General features: G+C 40.1%; 1 pseudogene; it reads right to left on the bottom strand.

The window, feature by feature from the left end:
* Positions 1–338: 338 nt before the first annotated feature.
* On the bottom strand, positions 339–11,442 carry LOC137263975 (carcinoembryonic antigen-related cell adhesion molecule 2-like; annotated as a pseudogene).

The following is an 11,442-nucleotide window of genomic DNA, read 5'->3' as shown; positions in this document are numbered from 1 at the left end:
AAGAGGACATCGTGGAAAATATTTCCTGTTCACACCTATTGCAGTACTCTTATTTTTCCATCTGAAATTGGAAGAATTTGCAGATGTTGAACTATATAGGCTTCGCCTGATACTTTGATCCTCTGTTGAAGAAGTGAAGGGTGGAGAGACGTGTACATGTGGAACTGTACCGTCGGTTTAGGTTTCACCTGGTACTGTGGTCCTCTGTTGTGGAAGATGAAGAGTGAAGAGATGTCCAGATATGGAACTGTACCGTCAGTTTAGACTTCACCTGTTACTGTGGTCCACTGTTTAGGGCTAGGAAGGGCGAAGACACCTGTAGAAGTGGACCTGTACCGTCAGTTTGGGTTTCGCCAGGTACTGTGGTCCTCTGTTGAGGAAGATGAAGGGTGGAGAGACGTGTAGATGTGGAATTGTTCCCTCAGGAGTCGCTCGTAATCGTGTAGAGGTAAGACATCGTTGTTGGAAGCACGAGGTACATCACTGAAGTCATAGGATAATCTCTCTGCCATCACAGTAAGGTAGTCACCACATCTGTAATTACAACAGTACACTTATATTTCTATAGATGATCCTGATGGTTGTTGTTTGGTTGTTTGTTGTTTAACGCCACACTCAGTAATACTTCAGCTATATGGCAGCTGTCTGTAAATAATCGAGTGTGGACCAGACAATCCAATGATCAACAGCATAAGCATCGGTCTACCAAATTTTCGTTGTTTCTTTAAATATGATGTTAGTCTTCTGATATAAGTCGAGCAAATAGTCTTTACATAGACATGAGACAGCAGCTGGGCAAGAAAAAAAGATTCTACTCCATACTACTCCAACATTAAAGATACAAAAGTAAATATATGTACCTTCTTCCCTGGTAATCTGAAAACGAAACAAAGGGAACACTTAAAATGAATTAATCGTCTACATTGCCACTTACTGAACACGAGTAGGTGAGTGAGTATTGTTTTTTCTCTGCTTATGACAATATTCATAAAATATCACCGATTGGACAGACAGACTGCGTGTAGTTTCATGTCACCTTTACCTATACTGCTTCACACATTATTAGGTGTCTTCAGCGTGGCGAATGATCGCTTTAACTTTAGGCTACTGCACTGACCTTTACTGAATCCAAACAACAACGAATAAAAGAGACATTTGCATTTGTGACAAGCATATGTTGCACAGGATCAATTCTGACCCGGATCTCCAAGGTGTATTGTAAGACAGTGTATGGTTTAGTCATTTTCATCTCATCCTACCGGGTACCCCTTCATTGATTGGTAAATTATACTGAAATCGCTGAAGAAATCAGCTAGCGTTATTGACCTGTTATGACGAGCATACCAGTGGGTTGCTGAAGACCAATTCACTTTGGGGCAAAGGATAAAGGCGTGCTGCTTGAGGTTTGTTGGTTTATGGGGGAGAGTGAACTGATGACTTAATGCATTTGATTCATTTGATGAAAAATATTCATGCATTCTTTGTACCTTTCACGTCCTTGCAGACAAGAACAGTGACTGCTGCCACCACAACTGCCACAGCAGTCAGCATAACGGAGTAGACAGCTACGATGGGGACGATTTCGTCTACGTTGACATCACCTCCTGATATAACACATGTATTTAGCAATGGAAACATATGAGATCCGTCGTTAATATTCCTTATTACTTTCAAATCAAAGATACTGATTGTAGTACATTTGGAAGAAATACTTTTTGTATTTTTTTCGAAGATACTGCAATTCATAACAAAGTAACAGATCCCTGTCTTCATCACAAAACATCAACTGAAGCGAGAGATGGACAATGGAAAAAGAATCATTCGTGAGGTATGAAATATTACCTCATTCCTACTAAACACTGAATATATTCCTGACATCAATAATCGCCAACTAAGAGTTTTTAAAACTAAGCAAAATTGTATTTGTTCTATGACCAACTTGTCAAAGAAACTACGATTCTTTATAAACCATGTGTCTGCATCACATAAAAGGAAAAGGAAGAAAGCAATTACTGAAGGAGGAAGAATTATCCGTGAGGCATGACCGGAAACATGACCGTTACATCTATCCAGGCTAGTGGATCTTTTATCACTGTACCCTGGTTACGTTTCGTGGAAATTAAGAAGTGTCATATAGACGCATCATGACACCAGAACACATAAGAATGTGACTAAGGGATTTCATGTTTTTATCGGATTTAATTTATAACAGGAATCATGAATAATAAAATCGTAATAATTAATAAGACTTATATGGCAACATTTCTTGGCTCCGAATTGACACAGTTCACAGTCCTTTCACAGCATGCTCGTAGTTAACCTTGAGACACCAACCTTCTATTTCCTGGTAGCTGCCGTCATTTTCATCTTCCCTGTGATACAATACCAGACTGATGAAAGTGATTATTGAACACGAGGAAAATGTGAGGAAATGAATATTAAACGTGATGATAATTAGGTCCACACAAAGTCACTGACACAAAATATTACATTATGATGTGGATTTTGTGTAGTTTCACTCTGAAGTCATTCAAGGTCACACCGTTTTGTGGAGAATAAATGAGTGAGTATTGCTACATGTCGCATTAATTTGGCAGCTATTCGAGGCGATGAACTGTTTATTCATTTCATTTGAAACTCACCGATAATCAGCGTATCCTGTCTCTGAAAGTTACAATATTCTGTGGTTAATGATGAACTCAAAGAGATGGTTCATTGTCCACCCTTAATGATTTTATTACTGCACGCCGATATGCGACTTTGGTACTCTTTAAACACGTTTCAGAAATTACAAGTGTAAAAGAAACTGCGCTGAAATAAGTAACCACCATTTGTCGTGAATGTTCAGATGTTCAGAATGTTCAGACAGTTTTCTTAAATGAATAAAGAAAACCAGGAACTGTTACTCATAAGTGATACATTAAGTATTTAATGATTCATGGGTACCCTTTTAACCTTTGAAGAAACGTCTTCTGATGTATTACATATTTCATTTAATATGTTAGAAATGACTTATGACACCAACCTTCTATCTCCTGGTAGCCCCCGTCTGCTCCTGAGTCCCGGGTGTATGTGACAATGCTGAGGACAGAATTTTACAAAGGTTAAAGTTTGTCCAAACAGACAGTCAAACACACTGGAATGTAATTGCTTCACAAAATCTATTACATACATGTACACGTGCTGGGAATTTCATAATTGTAGTTTCCTAACGACAGTGATATAACGGGAAATGTTTTTACACCGGCAAGACAGACTTTCAGAAAACATGAAAAACATGTTGATTCGGTGCTAACATGTACATTCACCAAAATTGTTTTAGTCCACTAGTGAGGACGTAAGTGACCACTGGGGAAGTAAAGACCAAGAAAGACCAATGACCTTGATGATCGAGTCCTGATTCGTCTGGAAACATGTAATACCATGACACAGACAGAAGAACTCTGTCAGTAATAAAGACTGGCGAGTCCGACTCTCCACTAGTTTTGTTTGCTTACTTGTTTTTCTTAATGTTGCACACGACACTATTTCATCTATATTATGGACCAGACAATGAAGTGATGAACAGTATGAGTATCGATCTTTGCAACTGAGATACAATGGCATGTGTTAACCAAATAAACGAGCCTGTCCACCCTATCCCGTTAGTCGCCTCTAACAGACATAGGTTGACTCACCCGGATTTCACGGGTTTCTATCCAGTACCATTAGAATGAGATTGTAGCTGCGGTTCTGAAGAACAGTCACCGATCGACGTTATCAACAGGAAGTATACCGCTGTCGTGCCACATTTTGGAAGCCATGATTTGACGATATCAATCAAATCGAAAGTCTTTCGATTAGTTCTATAAAATGAATGGTAGATGATTCGAGACTTGATTCCCATTTATTAGGAGACTGAGGGATGTTAGCCATGAGACAGGCATCTAGGTACTAATGTGGTCTCTAGCACAGGCACTTGTGTCATTGCGAGGATTAAAGATTGTTTTAAATATGAACATTTTGAGATGACCCACGACTTGAAACTCTTCACAGTACATTATATCTAGACATAATGTACTGTGAAGCGTTTGAAGTCACCTGTGGTCGCTAGTGGTGATTCGTCTACTGCTAAACACATATAAGATGATTCACGACCTGACAAATGACCCCAATTTGCATACTTGGGAACGCCCCACAGAACGATCCACTTGAAACAAGAGGGAGACAGGTTGTCTGGTAAATATCGAGAAGTTCATTTTCCCCGTGCGTGTCACGCATGAATTGTTATAGCACACTCGATTTGGGAACAGGTACAATTCCAACGAATTGAATCAACAAAATATACTGAGCAAATATGTTTAGGACCACCGATCCATTAACGAAGCAAATGACATTTTGCTGGGGTTTTTTTTAAACAAAATTGTTGAATATCTAAAATGCTTGTCAATGCCCCAATCATCTATATGTCTTCGTCTTAAGTAAAGGTTAGCGTGGAATATCAGTATCTTATGCCTGAAATTGCAGTCTTGTCATTCGAAGGAATATGCGGTGTTGTTTTAATGGGTAAAGTTGACTTTTCGTCTGCTAAATGTTAAATAGATAATAACTACATATAGTTAATTGTGTTTCATTTAACTTTTTGATATGTTTATATCTGTTTAACAGTATTGAGACAGGTGTAAAACAGTAGCGAGACAGGTGTTAATCAGCAGCGGTGTTGATTTCATGTCACGGTTAGCATGTATTGCACGTGCATAATCGTCAAGCTACCTGTAGCAGTCAAGTGTACTCGCCCAATTCGTTGTACCGCCTCTCTTGTCACAAATGCGTTTAGTGCGCAGGATCATCTAATATGTGTCTAGCAGTTGTAACCACAACCATGATTTGAGAAATGCGTCACAACCCAGTCGGTGACGCACTGATAGGAACCATACTTCCAGTCGATGTTGACGTTCACGTTTGTGTGTGTAGACAAGACTGGTCGTGCTTCGTACTTATCAAGTAAAAAGGTGGTTGTACTGGATTAATAGACTTGTGCATACATAAACGTCAATAGAGATGAAAACTCAGTACGTATTTATTCCCAGCCACCAGCAGCCTGATCTGTGGTATACTATCAATTAAGACTGTGTCAGAAAATGTCAAAGCCATTATACTCACCGATTAAGATTGTATCCCCTCCCTGAAAGGGAGTAGACAATTACACGTGCAAAATGTTACACGACAAATATAAGATCAACGAATTATTGGTGTAGTTGCACACAGAGGAATCATAAATACCAAATTTAATTTTGCAGAACAATTCTAGACTCTTTACACAATTGTTAGGTCAAGAAAGGGAGCAAAATATCAAGTAGATAGAACACAGGTGGCGGTTATTTCACATGACTTCTCGGATGAGTTTATGTCACTCAATAATCGTGTCTCTTAAAGGGTATAAACACTGCATTAAAGGCTTTACTCAGGTTCCTTTTCGCCACAAAGAGGCGACTTTCTTCCTTTCTTGTTAACATCAGTGCCTGAATACCGTGCTATTAAGATTGCAGAGAATAACACATGCAGGGAATAATCGCAACACACCTTAAAGTACTAAATTTTGCAAATGAGTGAGTGAGTTTAGTTTTAGCAACATTTCAGCAATAGGACAGGACAACAGTAATGGGTTTCACATATTTTTCCTATGTCGCTATGTCGGAAATCGAACCCGGGTGTTTGGCGTGATGGGCAAATGCTGTAACCACTAGGCTACCCCACCGCCCCTACTTGGAATTGGAAGTGCGAAAGAAGTGCTTCTGAACGTATACATTCCATGGTTATAAGATCAAGCTGGATCATGGCATAGCATAAATTTAATAATACCACGTACAGACAAACATGAACGCAGGATTCTAAAATACCGTGGTGGAACACTTTTTCATTGACTCTCACATCACACCGTATTACCCCCGAGTCTGTCTTTTCTACAAACAACAACTATGACGACAACGGCGATGACCACGATCAGGACCAAACAGACGGCAGCCACGGGGACCATGGAAACGACACCAAATTCATTAAGCTCACGTGCTGAAACATTTAACATGTACCATGCAGTTTAATATGTGTTTAATCCTGTTTTGAATCCAAATATGCAATACCTTATCTACTATATCGGCAATACCGTATCCACTTTCTGTACGTGTGCATGGCACGTTCTTTCTTTGGATGTCTCTCAGTATTCCACAATACGTAATATTACAAAGGGTATACGGTGGCACTTCTAAACGACATTTAAAATAATATTTCCTTTTGTCACTTTGCATATCATGTTTTCTTTCATAGTATATTTTCAGTTTATAGGACAAACAGAAACATTTGAGATTGTAGGACTGACTGTCTGACTTCTTTTGGTTTTACGCCGCTTTCAGCAATATTCCGGCAACATCACAGCGGGGTCCACCAGAAATGGGCCTCATATGTTGTACCCATGTGGAGATTCGAACCTAGGTTATAGGCGTGACGAGTCAACGCTCCTGGGATTGTAGCTGATAACTGAGAACCTTGGCGTAATGTTTCTATTGCATAATGGTCAAAATTGAATTCTTAATGAGTACTACGAGTTGAAATGCTTACTAATTGTGAATAGTGTCATTACAGGTTTTGTCCAAATACAACTTTAAATGTTGCATATTCTGTTACTAAAGAATGTGTGCAAGTCTTACTGATGACCTCCAGTATCAGGTTCCGTGATGCACTCCCTTGGGTGTTGTTGACATGACACGTGTACTGTCCAGACACAGACACATCTACAGCTGCTATAGACAACACAGCCTCCCGGTGTCCTGTAATCACCACCTGTCTGGATATCTCCATCCAGGTTACAGAACAGGCAGGGTTACAGTCAGCAGAACATCTCACTGTTACATGTTTCCCTTCCTCTATCTGCAGCTTGTCCCTTGTGCCGTCAAACTGTATCTGGTCAGGTCCATCTGGAATGCATGTGAGATGGTCAGAAATAATAATTTGAAATTTTCTTCTGTCATAACCATGCCACCATATATCTAGTGTGGCTGTCTTCCAAAGGGATTCAAGATTGAAGAATGATATTTGATTATAACTACAATCCCAACCTCGAGTCTACTGATATCACACACGTGGATAAAAATAAAGATGTCCTGGGAACGCCTTTGTAACTCTATCAATATATAGACTCTGTTTATATAATTGATATCAGTAGAGGCGAAGGTGATAATCTCTATTTATGTGTATATGTGCAGAATGGCTGAGCAATTGCAATATGATAAGGTGTGATGATGAATCGGATCGGAATTTCTCTGGCGATGTCTCGAGACACAATAGCTCGGGTCTTTCCATAAATAATCCGTTTCAGGAAGTTTGTACTTTCTGTGTATAATCGAATGGGCAAGCTTCATGTTCACTTGAAGTTAGGCATCAAACGTTGATAGTGACAACACATGAAGTAGAATAAGATTTTTTGAGGATTATATATGAAGAAACATCTAGCTTCTAGTTATTGTTTCAACATTACTCAAACTGAACTCACATAAAACACTGAGTGTGTATCCCCGACTCCAGTCTGACAGTAGTCCTTCTTCTCCAGATTGACAAGAGTACACTCCCTTGTCCTCCTTGGTGACGTAGTCTATGGTCAGGAATTGTCCGTCCACGTGCACTCTGTTGTCTACCCTGCTGTCTACACTGATGTTGTTTCTCCTCCAGGTGTAGGAAGTAGTCAGAGTATACGGGTACAGAGACTGGTCTGCAGGAAGACTCCGGAAGGTTGTGGAACAGGTCAGGTTGACAGGATCACCGGATACAGGGTCAGCGACAGTCGTGATGATGTTTGGTTTTGATGGTTTCTCTGTGAAAAGATGAATGGAAATGGTTGTAATCTTGTCCTTTTTCTTATTAATTATGAATGATATATGAATTTGTACGATAGATTCAGTGACATTAAGTCATCATATGCCAGAATGTCGTTTGAACGGAGAGTATATATGAATTGATCTTAGTGAACGTCATTCCCGACATCAACTTCTATCCATTCCCAAGGAAGCAATAACAGATGGATAATGAATGTAGTGAGGCAGAATCGCTGACCACATCCGTGGTACTGTCCATAAAACGTCTGTAGGGAGAGAGGAAGGTCAGGTGTTATAAAGCGTCTGCACGGAGAGAAGGTCAGGTGTTATAAAGCGTCTGTAGTGAGAGGGGAAAGTCAGGTGTTACAAAACATCTGTAAGGAGAAAGGAAGGTCAGGTGTCATAAAACACAAGCAACACCTTCATGAAAGTGCCATGGAAGAAGATTGGCCAGTGTCATAGTTTACCCTTCAACAATAATAAGATATATTTCATCTGGATTCTTTTACAGGATGAAGCTTTATAGCTTCATCGCTAACGTAATTAGTTCTTGCAATGACGTCTGTGTAAACGACATTAAACTATAATGCTATAATGATAAAAGTTCCTGTGTAAGTATGGATTATTATTTCGCAGATTTTCTGCCTGTGACCGTCAAATTTCTATCAATGTGTCTCAAAAACACACGCTTTTGATGCGGAATTTATATTTATATTTGGTACTCAGATTGTCTTCACACTTACGCAATACAATAAGAAGTTGAGTCCCAGGAGACACTTCACTGTTATGGGTGGTTAAGTAGTAGACTCCGGCGTCTTGTACGTCAACACTGTGGAATGTGAGAATGACTTGCTTCCTCCCCTCCATAGATGTACTGACATTCAACTGAATCCTCGTCCCGTTCTCTGTGTGTGTGTTGACACTTGTAGACTGAAGCTTATGTGCATCCACAATGAACAGGACAGTGGAACCATTTCTGTTGGGTGTCTGTTGTTTGTATGTGATAGATCTTATCTTAAAATCCTTAACTGACTGACTGACACTCCAGGTCACGTTGACATTTTGTCCGACACGGGCCACAGTGTTGGTATAAGAAGCTGAAACATGTCAGCATAATTAGTACACGATACAGAAAAGAAACATAAAGGCCAACTTTGAAAAATAAATACGCGTAATTGCATATTTGATCCATTTTGATTGATACAAAGATGACATTATGGTGATAGTCACATCATGGCAATGCTAATTGCCCTGTCGTAAGATGCCCGCTCAGTGAGCTGTCGATCATCACTTCTCTGTACTATGTTATGTGGATTTCTCTGCCATTCTTCCCGCAATGCATTGTAAACGTGTTTCTGTCGTATGTTGACCTCGATGCAAACACTAAGATGCTGTATCGGATTAAGATCCTACGATGTCTGCCGTTTGAAAAATGTGGTCCCTGCACCAGTTCTCTGAACCGCCACCCTGTAGATCTTCCCAAGGATATGATTCCCCACGCTTTCACACTTTCGACACCAAACCTGTCGACCTGTCTTAAAGTGCTCAATCCTTCATTTGACGTCAGACGACAGGCTACCAACAATTTCAGCATTGAGGGAGAATTCACGAATCATCATTGCTCCTGACACAACGCCATTTTCTCCACACATGCAAGGTGTTGCTCCATGCTGCACGTCGGCGTCGTCGGTGCAGACTTCTCAACAAAGGCGGGATCGTGTGGTCAGGCTCGCTGACTTGGTTGACACATGTCATCGGTTCCCAGTTGCATAGACCGATGCTCATGGTGTTGGTCACTGGATTGTCTGGTCCAGACTCGATTATTTACAGACCGCCACATAGAGCTGGAATATTGTAGAGTGCGGCGTAAAACTTAACTCACTCACCTTACTCACTCCCTACTCAACAAAGGAACAAATACTTTGGTGTCTAATTTCATGTTGTTTGGTCGATCAACAGCACATAGAATACACATGTCCAGCTGTATCGGTGGTGGTATATGGCAGTGAGGTTGATAAAAGACACGATTGTTGCGATGTTTTGCAAGTTATATCGCAGCAATATCGTGACGAGAACTATTTCATTTATATCAATATTAAAATCAATATAATTGTCATCACTGGACAGTAAAAATATTAGATTATCACGTCTCTTAATTTGAAACTAGTACGCTATCATACAGACTATCACTAGAGACAGAAGAATGGGCTATAGATGGGCTATACACCGACAGCTGAAGGTTGATCACAATACTAGAGACGAGTGAGTGAGTGAGTGAGTGAGTGAGTAAGTAGTTTAGTTTTGCGCCTCTTTTCGCAATATTCCAGCAATAGCTGAGAACATTTGAAATTGGCTTCACACATTGTACCCATGTTGGGAATCGAACCCACATGGAAGGCCTTACCCACAAGGCTACCCCACATTCATGATTGCATTGAGGTGGTTAATTTAACGAGATATGGTGTTCTTGTGTACGTTGATGTGATTTGCAAATCCGGTCTGGTACGTGCCAGCTTCGAGACTTCGTGATGGGATGTTGCGATTGGCATCTATTTCGTCTTTTCACCAATTTCATGAAGTCAACAAATGTATAACAGACGTTGACTTTCGTTATCACTGATATTTGTAGCAGCACATGATTGCCACAAGCCGCTTCTAATTTTAATGGCAGTTTTCTGAAGTACCGTAAACATGCCACGAACGTTTAAAACAGTCGTTTGGATTTACGAACGCCTGACTATCGTATTTTGATGGAAATGTTCCATTCGTACAGTATAAACAGTTTCTTTAATATAAAATACGATCTCATTATCTTCCATTCTAGACGAATGTACATCATAAAACCAACCGCTACCATGTCCTTTAGGACGTTTTAAAGATTTTGTGATCTGATATGTCTTTATCTAGTTACATGTCCTCACAAGACTTCTTTATCATACAGAAATGGCGGCGGGGCAGCCTAGTGGCTAAAACTTTCACTGGCCCCACCGAACACTCGGGTTCGATTTTCTACATGGGTTCATTGTGTGAAGTTCATTTTCCGTCTCCCTTGCTGTGATATTGCTGGAATATTGCCAATTAGAGGGGCGTAAAACCAAACTCAATCAACACTGACCACGATATAAAAGTATGGTTCTCAGTTGGGAGCTTGGTGTCCCGGTTTCAGATTTCGGCCAAGAGCATGTGTGAATGAATTACTAGAAAATAGTTATGATAACAGTTATGTTCACAAAGGACCGCGTTCTGACCCAGCTTCCTGGGCCTTCTTTCTGACCTCGTGTAAGATATAACACATTTTACCTCATATTGTGGAAGGAGGCGAGTAATATGGAGTGGACAGACAATGGCTTGTTGCCCAGCAACACCGACCTTGCACATCGTATTAATCGTTGATGATTACTTCAGTTAGAGTTCTGTCGAATGTTACGAAAAACAAAACACCAAATAAGTTCAAACGTTTCTGCCAAAATATGACAAACTTAGAACACACCTTATACCTAACTGGAATGATAAAAAGTAAAGATAAACGCTTACCAGCAAATTCCAGTGTGCATCCAAAGAAGATCACAGTTTTCAGACAAAAAAAATGAAAAATCAT

Source organism: Haliotis asinina, chromosome 1 (genome assembly GCF_037392515.1).
Source record: "Haliotis asinina isolate JCU_RB_2024 chromosome 1, JCU_Hal_asi_v2, whole genome shotgun sequence".
Taxonomy (NCBI): Eukaryota; Metazoa; Mollusca; class Gastropoda; order Lepetellida; family Haliotidae; genus Haliotis; species Haliotis asinina.
The sequence above is the reverse complement of the archived record's forward strand: the minus strand, read 5'-3'. Positions and strand labels throughout refer to the sequence as shown.